This window comes from Lissotriton helveticus, chromosome 5_1 (genome assembly GCF_964261635.1).
Source record: "Lissotriton helveticus chromosome 5_1, aLisHel1.1, whole genome shotgun sequence".
Classification (NCBI taxonomy): domain Eukaryota; kingdom Metazoa; phylum Chordata; class Amphibia; order Caudata; family Salamandridae; genus Lissotriton; species Lissotriton helveticus.
This window is the reverse complement of record NC_136065.1, coordinates 1,648,430,559-1,648,448,217: the sequence shown is the minus strand read 5'-3', so window position 1 is coordinate 1,648,448,217 and position 17,659 is coordinate 1,648,430,559. Positions and strand designations below refer to the sequence as shown.

Below are 17,659 nucleotides of genomic sequence, written 5' to 3'. Positions count from 1 at the left end.
TCCCCTAATAAATATAAAGATAAAAAGTAGATAAAAAAACAAAGTAAAGTAAGCAAATGCATACAAAGAAAAACAAGATTAATCCAACACATAATCATGGAATCTTACAGGAACAGATCTAATTCTCCGACTGTGATCCCTACCATCCCCCGCACCAATGGAATTGGAAACAGGCTGTAAAGTGGGAGGAGGCATGAGAACGTTGGAATCACCATGTGCTAACAGGGAAGTGTCAAGGACAAGGCTATTGCCGGGAACAGAAGGAACATTTGGAGAGGTAGATGATTCACCAACACCAAACCAGTCAGAATAGCGATCATCCGATAAATCTGAGGTCTGTTTGTTGGAAGAAATTATCTTTGCTTGTTGATCAGAGATCTTAATAAGGGCATTCTTGTTCCACCAACCCCTTTCAAATAAAAGAGCTGCAGAACGAGAAACTTTCAACACTTTAACCGGAGCAGAAAATTTGGATTGCCCCTTAGTTACCTTCACAGGTTTCCTAATGATGACCCAATCACCCGAAATAAGAGGTTTTTCTGTGACATGCATGCGTTTGTCATAATTATTTTTGTAACTCTCTTGTTTACTCTTGACATGTTCACGAATTTTAGTTAAATCCACGTTGACAAGAGAACTTTTCATCAACCAAGAAGGGTTCAACCTAGAAGTGGGAATTCTGCCCCGCAGTAAAACAAAAGGGGACACTCCTGTGGTACTGTGCGGGGTGCAATTATAGTTCCAAATTTTCTCGCTAAGAAATTCAGCTACATCAAGTTTATTAGCACAGGCTGTTTGAATAGCTTCCTTCAACAAACGGTTGGCTCTTTCTACAAGACCATTAGAAGCAGGACTGTAAAGAGGAACTAACATGTGCTTAATGTCAACATTGTTTAAAAACAAATTCATCTCCTGTGAGACAAAGTGTGAACCGTTATCGGAAACAATTTCATGTGGAGTACCATCGATGACAAACAAACCCTTTAAAAATGAAATTACAGCAACAGAATTAGGGTTCTTGACTAAAGAAAAATAAATCCATTTGGAAAAGTAATCAATGGCAACTATTAAGAATTTGAGGTCATCCTTAAAAACAGCAAATGGACCAGAAAAGTCTATGGCAATTTTCTGCCAAGGAGACTCAGGCCACTCTACAGGAACCAGTGGTGAATTAGACAACTTCCAGTGTTTATCAGAGCATAGACACTGTGGACATTGATTGACAAAGGATCTAACCTGGTTATCGATACCAGGCCACCAATAAGTGGTTTTAATTTTATTGGTGGTACCAGTGATACCAGGATGAGTTTCATGGGCCAGTGAAATGATGGATTGCCGGATGCCAACGGGTGGGACAAATTTGTCTTGCCTGAACAAAATGTCACCTGACACCGACAATTCAGATGCAACTTGTGCATAATGTTTTTCTTCCATTGACATGTTTCTATCTCTGGGCCAACCTTTAATCAAAAATTTTTTGACATTGAGTAAGCAAGAATCGTTATCCATACCTTTTAACCAGTCTTGTTTAGTAAGTTTTGTACCTTGAAGGGCATCATCAACAGCAAATACATATTCTAAGTCAGAGTTGACAATGTTACAAGTGGATAAAGGAATGCGTGATAAACAATCCGCACGAATGTTTTTTCCTCCAGGTAAGTATTTTATTTCAAAATTAAATTCTTGAAGACGTGCCAATAGTCTAACTAAACGCGAAGAAGCTCTATTGGAGGAACTCTCGCCGAGCATATAAATTAACGGCTTGTGGTCTGTGTATAAAAGAAATCTGGTGCCCCAAATGTACATTTTAAATTTTTCAACTGACCATGAACAAGCTAAGGCTTCTCGTTCTATGGTACTGTAATTTGCTTCAGCTGAAGTTAATGAACGAGAAGCGAATGCAACGGTGCAATCTTCACCTTTAACTATTTGACTCAGAACAGCTCCTAGGCCACGGGAACTAGCATCAACGGTAATGATGCTTTGAACACCATGGGAAAAGGGCTTGATGGCAGGAGCAGAGAGTATCAGATCTTTGACAGAGTTAAAAGCAGATTGAGATTCAGGGGACCACACAAACTTAGCATGTTTTTTTAACAGATCTCTAAGGGGTTGAACTACAAGAGCATAGTTCCTAACAAAACGAGCATAATATTCGCTCAACCCCAAAAATGCCCTGAGTGAGTCTTTATCAAGAGGGGGAGGAGCATTTTTAATAGCATCTAGCAAAGAAGATTTGGGTTTAATGCCATCTTTTGAGAGGTTGTGGCCTAAGTAATCTACATTACTAGCCAAAAATTTACATTTCTTCTTGTTGACGGTAAGACCATTATTTAGTAGAGACTTTAAAACATACTCCATCAATATGTAATGTTGATCCAGGGATTCAGAATGAACCAAAATGTCATCCTGGAACGCCTGAATTCCGGGACAATTATAAAAAATGGAGTCCATTAATCTTTGAAATATACTGGCTGCAGAGGCAAGCCCAAAAGGTAACCTTTTATACATATATACACCAAAAGGTGTAACGAATGTTGTGAGAGGTTGAGATTCTAAAGATAAAGGAATTTGGTGGTACGCTGAGCGCAAATCGATAGTGGAAAAATATTTGCTACTACCGATGTTGGCCAGCATATCATGGATTTTAGGTAAGGGGTGTACATCAATGATAATGTTGCGATTGAGTACACGCAGGTCTGCACATAAACGAATTTCCCCAGAAGGTTTTCGAGCTACAACGGCAGCAGAAACCCATTCTGAAGACTCAATAGGAGAAATAATGTCTTGAGCAATAAGAGATTCAATATGTTTTCTCAAATCCTCTCTCACAGACAGAGGGACAGGCCGCACCTTTTGAATAACAGGGCAAGCGTTGTCTTTTAACTTAATATCATGCACGAAATTTTTCACCAACCCAATCCTATCTTCAAAAACAACCTTGTATTTTTCTAATACATTACAAAGAATGGGGTCATTACAATAATCAAAAACAGCTAGTAAAGGAAGATCACCCAAAGTAACGGGTTCAGGATGACCGGGTTTTAAAATAATGCCCAGTCTGGCTTGGTCTTGCCAACCTATAATATCACGGCCATTGTGTGCAACGTATATTTTAGTATAGATAACACGACCTTTAAAATCAATGTTGTCTGGAAAATATCCACGCATAGTTATGTCAAAACCCCCGAAAGCTTTAGGATTAACATCAGTAGTGAATAATTCTTTGTTATTCCAAGAGCACTGAAAAGTGGTTTCATCCAAAATGGTAATAGGGGATCCGGAATCAGCCATAACCTGTATGGTCTGAATCCCAATAGAAATGGTGCAAATAGGCCCCTTGATGCTGAAATCACACAAAGCATTTACCTGAATGAACGAAATAGAAGAAAGGTTTAACGCATCACAAATTTCCTCCTCAGAATAAACCATATTAACCTTAGACTTATCTTTGGGTAAACGACACGAAGCAGCAAAGTGACCTACACGTTTACAATTAGAACATCTTTTACCTTGTGCAGGACATTTTGGATTATTTGCAATGTGAAACTTTGAACCGCACCTGTAACAAAATGCATTAGTTTTGGGTTCAAAAACTTTTTTCCCAATATTACGGTTAGAAACCACATTAACATTGCAATTGTCCCCTGATGCCTGCGAAATATTGCAAACAGTTGAAGAAGAGGCATGTTCAGCTAAAATTTTAGAGGAGACAACAGAACACTCAATACTTTTCGCAATTACAATGACTTCATCCAAAGTTGGATTTTTACATGTCAAAATTCGCTCTTGGATCTTCTTATTAAAGCAATTAAAAACTAACTGATCACGAAGAGCAGTCTCCAGATAGGTACCAAATTCGCATTTCGATGCAAGAACTCTTAAAGTAGCTACATAGTCTTCTATGGACTCTTCTTGTAACTGTTTCCTTTTAAAGAACATATGTCTCTCTACCATGACTGATGGATCATCTTTAAATTGTTTGCCCAGACGTGTTAGTGCCTCGGTATATTCATTCCATGAGTCATCATCAGCAGGAGCTTGAACTACTGCTAAATTGTCAAATAATTGTTGGCCAGCATCTCCTAAGTGATTGAACAGGATAGCTCTTTTTCTGGATGCAGGATATTCTAGAGCATCTATAGCTTCCAAATAGTTTGTAAATACACGTAGCCATTTGTGCCATGGAGTAGGAGGTTTGCCAGGAACAATTAAAAAAGATGGAGGTGCTACAATCCCATTGTTGTTATTACCTGAAGCAGCCATAATAATTCACACAAAAAAAATTTTTGTATATATTATGATAATTTCTTACTTGTCAGCCTTGAAATAGCACTGTCAGGAAAAACGATCTTTTAAACCTAGACAGAAGACGACCAAAATTTCACAGACAAGGTCGCGTTGACAAGAAGTTGAGGAGTGCGATGCCTGTCAGCGTTATATGAAGCAGACGCGGAGCGCTGAAATAGACGTTTTATTTTGAGAAGTTGACGTCAAGCGCTGCACACGTAAATACAGCTGGAGCGTAAGCAGTTGGAGTTGAGCGCCGATAACGTAAACAAAGCTGGGGCGCACTTAGATCACAGCATACGCTGGACGCATTCCAGAGTGACGCTGTAGACGTACTGCGCGTGTGCCAGAAGCGCGTACGAAAACAATTCCACAGCTAGCCTCACGAGCGTAGAATGCTTCGTGCATTTGAAAATAAACGGTATGGAGCAGGCAGCGCTCAAAGACGGCTTCCAGGTAATAAATTATTAAAAAAAAACTCACAGTTTATGTGAAGGTGGTTTCAGAGATGAAAACGAAAATTCCCAAGTTAAAATCCGATTTTAACAGAAACGTTGGAGCCAGTGACCTTAAAGTTCATGGTCGAACTGCTCATGTCGGTGGGTTTGATGCCAATCAGCTTCCGATCGTCGCCAATAATTGTAGTAAGGTAGTGGATCAAATAAGGATGGAGATCCAGATAGAAAGGTTGATAAGGTGGTTTATTTCAGGTAGAGTAAATCAACCCACGACCAGTAAAGTAGAATACCAGGTTTGCAATGGTCAAAGCATACAGTATAACATTCTAAGAACATGGAATAGGAACTCTAAAGAAGGCATTCCTTAAAGAGCTAGTATACTAATAATAAAGTACATACTACAGTGTCCGACTCTTCCAGGTGCAAATATCACAATCCTATTCGATGCTCCTTATAAACATTCCATGATGTGCCGTCTTGCATAGCATGCAAACACCACATCAGTGCATTTAAAAATACATTTGTAGAATAATAAATATGATGAAAACATTGTTGTCACGGGATAACCATATACTGAGGAGCTGCAAACAGTGCTGTATCAGCTACTTACAATAAAATTTAACTGAAATACATATCAAAAGAAGAGCGTCATCATATTAATGTTTCTAGTCAACATAAGAGTTGCACCATAGCAGCTTATGGTGCTTTCTGCTCAGATTGTGCCTCCAATCCCACATTGATTTTTTTTATTCTTTGCAGTTTAAAAAAACAATTTATGCTCAAAGTTAACTTTTTAAAACCATTCAACCTAATATATTTATTTCTCTAACTTGTGAATGTGGTCCATGTTCTCTTTTCCTCATCCCCATCACGATACTCCTTTTCCCGAAATCAGGTTCACTTCTTTATCCAGCCCACCCATCCAAGGTCACCAAATCTATGAAGCGATTCTGCTTTTTCTCACATTCTCTCTATGTACAAGATACCTTGTATCATTTGAATGGACAGCAGGAGAGTCGGATATTTATGGTTAGTGGGGGTGGGGTTTTGAAGATTAACCTCATTTGACTAAGAGCCGGGGCATCTGGGAGGAAAAGTATTTTAAGGGGGATGAAGTTCACATCTCCTTGGTGAAATTTCTAGATCCTTATTTCATCCTTTCTCAGACCCCCCAGGATATAGCTGCATGGATTAGCAAATTTAGCGGCACAAAAATGGAAATTTAGCGGCACAAATATGGAAATTTAGCGGCAATTTTGCGGCATTTCATTTGGCCTTGGACCTTCATAAAGCGGCCTCCAGTGACCTCATCCGTCACCCGCCCTTCCTAACGCTCTTTCTGCCTCCCAATTCTCCCTCTCTTAGTTGTGTTTTGCCGCTTTTAGCTCCTCTATCTTCCTTCCTAATTCACTCTTTCCACTGTCCCATTCAGCTTTCTGTTTCTCATGCCCCCTCCTTTCTGTGCCTCATTCACTCATCCTCTCTCTCACGCATACACACACATCTTTCTCTCCTTATCGATATCTCTCTCATCAGCCCAGTCTCTTCTCCCCCCGTCCCTCTCTCTTTCCATCTTCGTATCTCTCTAGCAACCTGCCTCTCTAGTTCTCTCTTGTCGCCCTCTCTCCCTTCCTAGCCCGCTCTTCTCTCTCTAACTCTCATACTTTCGTTCTACCAGACACTGTCTTTCTTCCCCTTCCTCTCTCGCCCTATTTCTCGCGCATTCACCCTCCCTCTTTCTCTCCTGCTCACTCCTCTCTACTTTTCTCCACATTTCACTTTCATTCGCCCAGTTTCTCTCACCCCCTACTACCCTTTACTTCTATCCCACCTGTGACTTCTTTGCTCACTCCCCCTCTCTTTCACCCCTTCTTTCTCGTCTCACCTGCCCCATACCCTCAGTTTTCATTCTTGCTCCCCCTCTTTACCTTTGCGCTCCACTGCTACTGGATAGGGCAAAAGTAGGCACAGGCTGCAATAGGCTGTCTTCCATTGCTACTCACATCGGTGATTACTCAGGCTTTTAAGTGAAAGTGACACACTTTTCGATGCTAGATAATGTGCAATTTGAAAGTAGCACTTATTCCGATTTGCTGCTCTGTAGTTGCTGACATTGCAACGTGATTTGTTGATAGTATCAAGACTGTCTTGAGGATATCTTCAAGGGGCTGGTAGAAATTGTAGCATGGCTTTATCGTTTAGGACACTTGAACATTTGACTCTAATTATCGTTTATCCATAATGAGCGTATTTCCTTTTGAAGCTCATTACCTGCCTTTGCATTTCAGACCTAGGTTTACTGCCAATTTTATCTGTGAAGCAAGAGGAGTTCAGTGCTGTGGGTTCTCTGCCGTATGGGGGGCGGTGGAGGTGCGAGCCCCTGCTTCCTGCTGGGAATCCAATCCCATCACAATCCTCGTGTTTGTTTCATTTCCCTCCCGAGACCCCCCGGCTCCAGAGCTCATTACCGAGAGGAATCTCGGGATTACACTGAGGCTTGTCTTCAGGGTGGGGGGTCGGGTGTCCACTTCGAGCCCCCCGGCCCGCCCTGCAGCGGTGTTCACGCTCACCCCACATCACAGGCAGCGCAGTCTGTACACAGGGCAGACACACACACACTGCAAGGCACGCCGCTCCTCTCCAGCAGACACCCGCACCTTGTCTCTACTCCTCCCCCCCCGCCCTCTGGAAGATAAATGCCCCCCAGCCTCTGGCCACCTGCAGCCCCCGGCCCGCCCTGCAGCGGTGTCCATACGCACCCCACATCACAGAGCGCAGTCTGTACACAGGGCACACACACACACACTGCAAAGCACGCCGCCCCCCTCCAGCAGACACCTCTTGCTCTCTGCCCCGCCCCCTCCGGAAGATAGATGCCCCCAGCCTCTGGCCACCTGCAGGCCCCGGGTCGGTCTGTGCGCTTCTATCGATTGTGAGCTGAGTGAGCTGCTAATGCCCCATTAAGCAAGCCCGGAATGTTATTCTTTCGTGCTTCTGTGTCCTTCCCGCCCGCCCCAATAAACAAAGTAAGTCAGACCCCCCCAGGATATAGCGGCTTTGGTAAAAATGCCGCGATTTCTACGAAAAGTGCCGATTTCGCGGGCACTTTTGTAAAAATCGCGGCATTTTTACTAAAGTGCCAATTTCGCGGCAAATCGCGAAATCGCGATATCCTGGAGGGTCTGCTTTCTGTGGATGCAGACTCAGTCTGAACAGAGGTCATAGTCCTCGCTCTGACTTTCAAAGGAACTTCAAATATGCATGGCTTATTTGGCTTTGCCCGGCAGGGCTTGCCCGGCGGGGTGAGAATGGCGTTTGTCAGGCGTTCGTCAGGCGATCGGAAGGGGTGAGGCGATAGTTTATGGTTCAATGGTTTTCATGAAGTCTTCTTGATACGATGAAAGCAGGAAAGGGAAGCTTGTCAATAAGCAAACTTAAGACAAGGTGTGACTCCTAGAAAGAATGACTTGGAAACAACATACAGAAACTCACATATAAAAAGGCCCTGATGAGGCTTGAACTCATGACCCCTGGTTTACAAGACCAGTGCTCTGCCACTGAGCTACAAGGCCAGCCTGCCTGCAGTATGTAAATCGCTTCATATATTCTTACTGCGGTATGAAGATATCTATGATTTTGAGACTCTGTATGGAAATGCAGTTGCATTTGAATGTCTACATGCGTGCACAAATTGAAGAGCATGCTTAAGACACTTTTCTTGGAAGTAGGAAAAACTCCATTTTGATTTGAGAACATAAGAGTATTCACATTTATGACCATACTGATAGCTCTAGTTATTATGTCCACAATCAGTGACAGATAGAGAACTCACTTATTAGAAGTGATCTGTCTCTGTGGGGCAGACATATGTCAACAGTCATACACTTGAGATGGCTGAAACTTTAGGAGTAAGAGCTGCTTTCTTATCAGTCTATCTATCCAAACTGGTTAGAAGTAACCCTGGGCGTCCGAATCGGCTACGCCCACGGAGTAGGCGTAGTGTTGCCTTCTACGCATTTTGCGTAGACAGCATAGCCGGCAACACTACGCCCACTCCGTGTGCGTAGCCGATTCGGCCGCCACCCACCTCCCTCCCGCCCTCCCCTACATACATTATTTAAGCAACTAACCTTAATAAAACAATTTTTAAAGCACTTACCATGTCCGGGGCTCTTCCGGGGCTCCCTCTTGGAATAGCGTCCCTTCCTGGATACCAATGCGCATGCGCGGCCTCCCGCGCATGGGCATTGGTATCCAGGACGACGCTATTCCAAGAGGGAGCCCCGGACGAGCCCCGGACACGGTAAGTGCTTTAAAATTGTTTTATTAAGGGTAGTTGCTTAAATAATGTATGTAGGGGAGAGCGGGAGGGAGGTGCGTAGTGGGGCTACGCGGAGTGCGGGAGTGGGCGTAGCTTCTCGCCCACTCCGCGTAGCTCCGCGGAGCCCCACTACGCCCACTACGACCAGGGTTAGTTAGAAGGCCAGGAGTGAGGGAAAGGCAATCCTCTGGACACTTCATGAAAGATCTAATTTCAATTAAGCACAAAACACTTCCCTTAATTTGACATAATTGCCAAAATGGAATAGTCAGTTGGGCCCTTCTAGTGGATTATGGCTGTGTCTTGAAAGAGAGTGTAATTGTACTACAAGACATGCCCACCTTCAAAAGAGTGTCTGATGGCGATCCGACGAAGGTGGGATTCGAACCCACGCGTGCAGAGCACAATGGATTAGCAGTCCATCGCCTTAACCACTCGGCCACCTCGTCTGCCTTAGGTGACTATGTTTCATTTTTTAGGAAATTCTTACGATGTGCTAATTACAAATAATCATAAGTTTCTCCTAGACTGTGTCAGAACTGGCAAATATATGTGGTGTTCAATAGACAGAGCACATGATATAGCAGAATTATCAAATCTGTTCCATTTATTTATTTATTTATTTATAATTACATTTGTTAAGCGCGCAGCTACCCGAAGGTTTCCCGGCGCTGAGGCAGACTAGGCGGTCAGAGAAAGTAAGAGAAAATAATAAACAATGGGGATCAGGAGTTAAAAAGCCAGGTTTTAATTCCCTTACGGAAAGTAAGGAAGCAAGATTCGGAGCGCAACAGTTGAGGCAGGGCATTCCATAAGGAAGGGGCCAATAGGGCAAACGAACGTCCCCCCATTTTGGCTCTGTTGGTGCGAGGAATCATGTACTTGTTCTGCGTAGAAGACCTGAGTGTCCGGGGAGGAACGTAATGGTGCACTAAGGCAGACAGATAATGGGGGGCCTTACCAGTCATGATTTTATGCATATAGCAGAGTGCTTTAAACTTAACTCTGTTCTCGATACGCAACCAGTGCAATTTCCGCATATGGGGAGTAACCGGGGATCTAGCAGGGAGGTGGCAGATGAGGCGAACTGCCATATTCTGCACCACCTGGTACTTCCTGGTAACCTCCTTTGCGGCGCCCAAGAGAAGGATGTTCCCATAGTCCAGGCGGGAGATGACAAGAGCCTGGACTACAGTCCTCAAGGTGTCCGCCGGTAGCATCCATGTGATTTTTCTTAGCCACCTGATGATGGTGGTACAGGTGGCGGAGACTTTCACAGCGTGCTGCTTGAAGGTAAGCTGGCTATCAAAGAGCACCCCAAGATTGCGTGCAGACTCTGATGGATTGGGTACAGGACCCATCTCCGATGGCCAATGGTGTGGGCCCCAGAGTGAGGTGTCTGGGCCAAACAGGAGGAGTTCTGTCTTGTCCCCATTTAATTTTAACTTGTGCTTCAGCATCCAATCCGATATTTGTTTTAGCCCGGATTTAAGAGAAGACGAGGGGAGATTTTTATTGGTAGAGAGGGAGTAGATGACTTGAGTGTCATCGGCATACGAATAAATTGTGAGGCCAGCCTGTTCCGCTAAAAAAGCAAGCGGCCTCACATACAGGTTAAAGAAAAGGGGACTAAGAATAGACCCTTGGGGGACACCGTGAGTGGAGGAAAAAACAGATGAAACAGAAGTGGAGGAAAAAACTTGGAACGTGCGGTCAGAAAGAAAATTAGCAATCCAGGCCAGGGCGGTACCACCGACGCCAACTCCCTCCAGCGTGGACAGTAAGATGGAATGGGAGACGGTGTCGAATGCTGCACTCAAATCAAGCAGAATGAGTGCCACCGTCTCCCCCTTATCCACTTGGCGCCTGATGGTCTCTGACACGCCCAGAAGGGTGGTTTCCGTGGAAAAACCCGCCCGGAACCCGGATTGGGAGCCATGAAGAAAATTGGAGGATTCGACAAAGGAGTTAAGTAAAAAATTAACATGTTTCTCCAAAATCTTGGAAAAGCAAGGGAGCAAAGAAATAGGGCGAAAATTGGAGGGGTTGTCTGGGTCTGCATTTGCCTTTTTTAATAGAGGGACCACCATTGCGTGTTTCCATTCGTTTGGAACCGTCGCTTCTGTCAGGGAAGCATTCAAGACATCTAAAATAATGTGAAGGGAAACTGGGTCCAAGGAGCGCAAAATTTGAGGGGGCATAGGGTCCATGGGGGAACCAGATTTGATGTCTTGAAGATACTTATTTAGCAGCGCAGGGGAGATCGGATCCCAAGCAAGAAGTGGGGAGGCAGTGAGCAGTGAGTCCATTAGGACTGTAGTTTTTAATAGTCATGATGACATGCTAGCATGTGAGTCGATCTTGCACAGTGAATAAGGGAGCAGTGCCAGTATCTACTTGTTCAGCTCTAGATGGCTCAACTGGGGAGGTATGAGAACAGTGAGCTCCAGTGGCGCAATCGGTTAGCGCGCGGTACTTATACAGCAGTACTTGCATTGAGGCATGCCGAGGTTGTGAGTTCGAGCCTCACCTGGAGCAGCTTACTGGTTTTTCATAAACCATTTCACTAAAAGTAAAGATTAAACTCAGGGGAAAGACGGCCCTTGCTAGAGAGTTTTTACTTCTTTTCAGGATCTGCGTGTCCGACTCTTCCAGGTGCAAATATCACAATCCTATTCGATGCTCCTTATAAACATTCCATGATGTGCCGTCTTGCATAGCATGCAAACACCACATCAGTGCATTTAAAAATACATTTGTAGAATAATAAATATGATGAAAACATTGTTGTCACGGGATAACCATATACTGAGGAGCTGCAAACAGTGCTGTATCAGCTACTTACAATAAAATTTAACTGAAAGACATATCAAAAGAAGAGCGTCATCATATTAATGTTTCTAGTCAACATAAGAGTTGCACCATAGCAGCTTATGGTGCTTTCTGCTCAGATTGTGCCTCCAATCCCACATTGATTTTTTTTATTGTTTGCAGTTTAAAAAAACAATTCATGCTCAAAGTTAACTTTTTAAAACCATTCAACCTAATATATTTATTTCTCTAACTTGTGAATGTGGTCCATGTTCTCTTTTCCTCATCCCCATCACGATACTCCTTTTCCCGAAATCAGGTTCACTTCTTTATCCAGCCCACCCATCCAAGGTCACCAAATCTATGAAGCGATTCTGCTTTTTCTCACATTCTCTCTATGTACAAGATACCTTGTATCATTTGAATGGACAGCAGGAGAGTCGGATATTTATGGTTAGTGGGGGTGGGGTTTTGAAGATTAACCTCATTTGACTAAGAGCCGGGGCATCTGGGAGGAAAAGTATTTTAAGGGGGATGAAGTTCACATCTCCTTGGTGAAATTTCTAGATCCTTATTTCATCCTTTCTGTGGATGCAGACTCAGTCGGAACAGAGGTCATAGTCCTCGCTCTGACTTTCAAAGGAACTTCAAATATGCATGGCTTATTTGGCTTTGCCCGGCAGGGCTTGCCCGGCGGGGTGAGAATGGCGTTTGTCAGGCGTTCGTCAGGCGATCGGAAGGGGTGAGGCGATAGTTTATGGTTCAATGGTTTTCATGAAGTCTTCTTGATACGATGAAAGCAGGAAAGGGAAGCTTGTCAATAAGCAAACTTAAGACAAGGTGTGACTCCTAGAAAGAATGACTTGGAAACAACATACAGAAACTCACATATAAAAAGGCCCTGATGAGGCTTGAACTCATGACCCCTGGTTTACAAGACCAGTGCTCTGCCACTGAGCTACAAGGCCAGCCTGCCTGCAGTATGTAAATCGCTTCATGTATTCTTACTGCGGTATGAAGATATCTATGATTTTGAGACTCTGTATGGAAATGCAGTTGCATTTGAATGTCTACATGCGTGCACAAATTGAAGAGCATGCTTAAGACACTTTTCTTGGAAGTAGGAAAAACTCCATTTTGATTTGAGAACATAAGAGTATTCACATTTATGACCATACTGATAGCTCTAGTTAGTATGTCCACAATCAGTGACAGATAGAGAACTCACTTATTAGAAGTGATCTGTCTCTGTGGGGCAGACATATGTCAACAGTCATACACTTGAGATGGCTGAAACTTTAGGAGTAAGAGCTGCTTTCTTATCAGTCTATCTATCCAAACTGGTTAGAAGTAACCCTGGGCGTCCGAATCGGCTACGCCCACGGAGTAGGCGTAGTGTTGCCTTCTACGCATTTTGCGTAGACAGCGTACCCGGCAACACTACGCCCACTCCGTGTGCGTAGCCGATTCGGCCGCCACCCGCCTCCCTCCCGCCCTCCCCTACATACATTATTTAAGCAACTAACCTTAATAAAACAATTTTTAAAGCACTTACCATGTCCGGGGCTCTTCCGGGGCTCCCTCTTGGAATAGCGTCCCTTCCTGGATACCAATGCGCATGCGCGGCCTCCCGCGCATGCGCATTGGTATCCAGGACGACGCTATTCCAAGAGGGAGCCCCGGACGAGCCCCGGACACGGTAAGTGCTTTAAAATTGTTTTATTAAGGGTAGTTGCTTAAATAATGTATGTAGGGGAGAGCGGGAGGGAGGTGCGTAGTGGGGCTACGCGGAGTGCGGGAGTGGGCGTAGCTTCTCGCCCACTCCGCGTAGCTCCGCGGAGCCCCACTACGCCCACTACGACCAGGGTTAGTTAGAAGGCCAGGAGTGAGGGAAAGGCAATCCTCTGGACACTTCATGAAAGATCTAATTTCAATTAAGCACAAAACACTTCCCTTAATTTGACATAATTGCCAAAATGGAATAGTCAGTTGGGCCCTTCTAGTGGATTATGGCTGTGTCTTGAAAGAGAGTGTAATTGTACTACGAGACATGCCCACCTTCAAAAGAGTGTCAGATGGCGTTCCGACGAAGGTGGGATTCGAACCCACGCGTGCAGAGCACAATGGATTAGCAGTCCATCGCCTTAACCACTCGGCCACCTCGTCTGCCTTAGGTGACTATGTTTCATTTTTTAGGAAATTCTTACGATGTGCTAATTACAAATAATCATAAGTTTCTCCTAGACTGTGTCAGAACTGGCAAATATATGTGGTGTTCAATAGACAGAGCACATGATATAGCAGAATTATCAAATCTGTTCCGTTAGGACTGTAGTTTTTAATAGTCATGATAACATGCTAGCATGTGAGTCGATCTTGCACAGTGAATAAGGGAGCAGTGCCAGTATCTACTTGGTCAGCTCTAGATGGCTCAACTGGGGAGGTATGAGAACAGTGAGCTCCAGTGGCGCAATCGGTTAGCGCGCGGTACTTATACAGCAGTACTTTCATTGAGGCATGCCGAGGTTGTGAGTTCGAGCCTCACCTGGAGCAGCTTACTGGTTTTTCATAAACCATTTCACTAAAAGTAAAGATTAAACTCAGGGGAAAGACGGCCCTTGCTAGAGAGTTTTTACTTCTTTTCAGGATCTGCGTGTCCGACTCTTCCAGGTGCAAATATCACAATCCTATTCGATGCTCCTTATAAACATTCCATGATGTGCCGTCTTGCATAGCATGCAAACACCACATCAGTGCATTTAAAAATACATTTGTAGAATAATAAATATGATGAAAACATTGTTGTCACGGGATAACCATATACTGAGGAGCTGCAAACAGTGCTGTATCAGCTACTTACAATAAAATTTAACTGAAATACATATCAAAAGAAGAGCGTCATCATATTAATGTTTCTAGTCAACATAAGAGTTGCACCATAGCAGCTTATGGTGCTTTCTGCTCAGATTGTGCCTCCAATCCCACATTGATTTTTTTTATTCTTTGCAGTTTAAAAAAACAATTTATGCTCAAAGTTAACTTTTTAAAACCATTCAACCTAATATATTTATTTCTCTAACTTGTGAATGTGGTCCATGTTCTCTTTTCCTCATCCCCATCACGATACTCCTTTTCCCGAAATCAGGTTCACTTCTTTATCCAGCCCACCCATCCAAGGTCACCAAATCTATGAAGCGATTCTGCTTTTTCTCACATTCTCTCTATGTACAAGATACCTTGTATCAGGGGTGCCCAAACCAGTCCTGGCGGGCCGTATCCATGCCAGATTTTTGGGATATCCCCATCTGGGGATCACGGTTCGATCCCCGGCACCGGCGGCAGATTAGCCCAGCACCAGGTGACTCTGGGAAATAGCTGGCGCCGCGGCTAGGGCGGCTGACTCCGGAATCTGGAGATTTTTTTATTTAAGGTTTTTGTAGAGCGCGTAGTAACCCTCGAGCATCCCAGAGATCAGGGTTCGATCCCCGGCACCGGCCGCAGATTAGCCCAGCACCACGTGACTCTGGGAAATAGCTGGCGCCGCGGCTAGGGAGGCTGACTCCGGAATCTGGAGATCACGGTTCGATCCCCGGCACCGGCCGCAGATTAGCCCAGCACCAGGTGACTCTGGGAAATAGCTGGCGCCGCGGCTAGGGCGGCTGACTCCGGAATCTGGAGATTTTTTTATTTAAGGTTTTTGTAGAGCGCGTAGTAACCCTCGAGCATCCCAGAGATCAGGGTTCGATCCCCGGCACCGGCCGCAGATTAGCCCAGCACCACGTGACTCTGGGAAATAGCTGGCGCCGCGGCTAGGGCGGCTGACTCTGGAATCTGGGGATCACGGTTCGATCCCCGGCACCGGCGGCAGATTAGCCCAGCACCATGTGACTCTGGGCAATAGCTTGCTTAATCTTCCCAACGGCCCCTAGCGCCTAGAGACCCTTACGGGTGATTGTGCGCCTTACAAATGTGGATTATTATTATTATTATTATTATTATTATTTGGGCCGATTCCGATCCGGTTCGTAAAAGCACATCTGCCCGAATCTGTCGGACAACCACGTACGCCCGGGAGAGGACTGCCCGGGACCCGTGGAGCCCGTCCTGGTCACTCTGACCTGCCATCGGCCTGGAGAAGGGAGCGCCGGACGCATGGGGGGAGGACTGCCCGGGACCCGTGGAGCCCGTCCTGGGCACTCTGACCTGCCGTCTGCCCGGGGAAGGGAGCCCCGGACGCCCGGGGGGAGGACTGTCCGGGACCCATGGAGCCCGTCCTGGGCACTCTGACCTGCCGACGGCCCGGGGAAGGGAGCCCCGGACGCCCGGGGGAGGACTGCCCGGGACCCGTGGAACTCGTCCCGGGCACTCTGACATGCCGCTGACCCGGGAAAGGGAACCCCGGACGCCCGGGAGCCGTGGAGCCCGTCCTGGGCACTCTGACAAGCCGTCGGACCGGGGAAGGGAGCCCCGGACGCCCGGACCCGTGGAGCCTGTCCTGGGAACTCCGGCATGCCGTTGGCCCAGGGAAGGGAGTCCCAGATACCCGGGACCCGTGGAGCCCGTCATGGGCACTCTGACAAGCCGGTGTCCCGGGGAAGGGAGCCCCGGACGCCCGGGACTCGTGGAGCCCGTCCTGGGCACTCTGGCATGCCGTTGGCCTGGGGAAGGGAGCCCCGGACGCCCGGTGGGGGAGGACTGCCAGGGACCCGTGGAGCCCGTCCTGGGCACTTTGACCTGCCGTTGGCCTGGAGATGGAAGCCCCGGATGCCTGGGGGAGGACTGCCCGGGACCCATGGAGCCCGTCCCGGGTACTTTGCCATGCTGTTGGCCTCCTGGAGATGGGTGCCCCGGACGCCCGGGGGAGGACTGCCCGGGACGTATGGAGCCCGTCCCGGGCACTTTTCCATGCCGTCGGCAGGGATGGAGCCCCGGACGCCCGGGGGACGACTGCCCAAGAGCCATGGAGCCCGTCCTGGGCAATTTGACAAGCCGTTGGCCTGGAGGAAGGAAGCCCCGGGTGGCCTAGGGAGGTGTTACCCAGGCATAGCCCATCTGGTCCCCCTAGCAGAGAACCACCAACCTTGGAGGGGTGTCCGGGCGTACCCTGTCCCTAGTAATCCGGAGGGAAATTACCTGACTTTCTTGCAATCTGTGCACACGAGGTGACAGAGGGGACCCAAGGCGGGAAAGTACCCGACCTCCTGGAGCCCTGGCTGGGATCCGGGAGGCAAATGGCACCTCATCATGACTTCCAGGGCGACCAGATGGCCGAGGCGAGAGGGGCGACCAGATGGCCGGGACCAAAATGACGCCAATCTGCCTGCCCCGGAGCTGCAGGGCTCTGGGGCTGCAGGGTTCCGGGGGCTGCAAAGCTGCAGGTCTCTGGGGCTGCAGGGCTCCGGGGCTTCAGGCCTCCCCGGGCCCTGATGGACCCTCCGTCCCGGGCGCCTCCGACCCCCGGCCGGCTTGCAGGACGGAGGGGGGATTCCCGCACCACTGGGCCCTGCCGGACGGGGCTCAAGCCCCGGGCCCGGTCCCCGGCCCCAGTCCCGGCTTTCCGAACCCTAGGCCGGGCCGGGGAGAGCCTCCCCTGGGCCCCCGGTGGACCCTCCGTCCCGGGCGCCCCGGACCCCCGGCCGGATTGCTGGACGGAGGGGTACCAGCACCCTCGGGGCCTGGCCAGATGGAGTTCAAGCCCCGGGTCCGGTCCCACCTTCCGAACCCTAGCCAGGCTGGGGAGAGCCTCCCTGGGAACCGGTGGAGCCCCGTCCCCAGCGCC

General features: G+C 47.0%; 6 non-coding genes across 6 annotated transcripts; 2 read left to right on the top strand and 4 right to left on the bottom strand.

Annotated features, from left to right (window-relative positions):
• Positions 1 to 8,248: 8,248 nt before the first annotated feature.
• TRNAT-UGU (transfer RNA threonine (anticodon UGU)) lies at positions 8,249 to 8,320 on the bottom strand. Its single transcript has one exon. It is a non-coding gene; the product is annotated as a tRNA-Thr (tRNA).
• A 1,116-nt stretch (positions 8,321 to 9,436) lies between these two features.
• TRNAS-GCU (transfer RNA serine (anticodon GCU)) lies at positions 9,437 to 9,518 on the bottom strand. Its single transcript has one exon. It is a non-coding gene; the product is annotated as a tRNA-Ser (tRNA).
• A 1,994-nt stretch (positions 9,519 to 11,512) lies between these two features.
• On the top strand, positions 11,513 to 11,607 carry TRNAI-UAU (transfer RNA isoleucine (anticodon UAU)). Its single transcript has 2 exons — positions 11,513 to 11,550; positions 11,572 to 11,607. It is a non-coding gene; the product is annotated as a tRNA-Ile (tRNA).
• A 1,169-nt stretch (positions 11,608 to 12,776) lies between these two features.
• On the bottom strand, positions 12,777 to 12,848 carry TRNAT-UGU (transfer RNA threonine (anticodon UGU)). The gene has a single exon. It is a non-coding gene; the product is annotated as a tRNA-Thr (tRNA).
• Positions 12,849 to 13,964: 1,116 nt separating this feature from the next.
• Positions 13,965 to 14,046, bottom strand: TRNAS-GCU (transfer RNA serine (anticodon GCU)). Its single transcript has one exon. It is a non-coding gene; the product is annotated as a tRNA-Ser (tRNA).
• Positions 14,047 to 14,338: 292 nt separating this feature from the next.
• On the top strand, positions 14,339 to 14,433 carry TRNAI-UAU (transfer RNA isoleucine (anticodon UAU)). The gene is made up of 2 exons: positions 14,339 to 14,376; positions 14,398 to 14,433. It is a non-coding gene; the product is annotated as a tRNA-Ile (tRNA).
• The last annotated feature ends 3,226 nt before the right edge of the window (positions 14,434 to 17,659 follow it).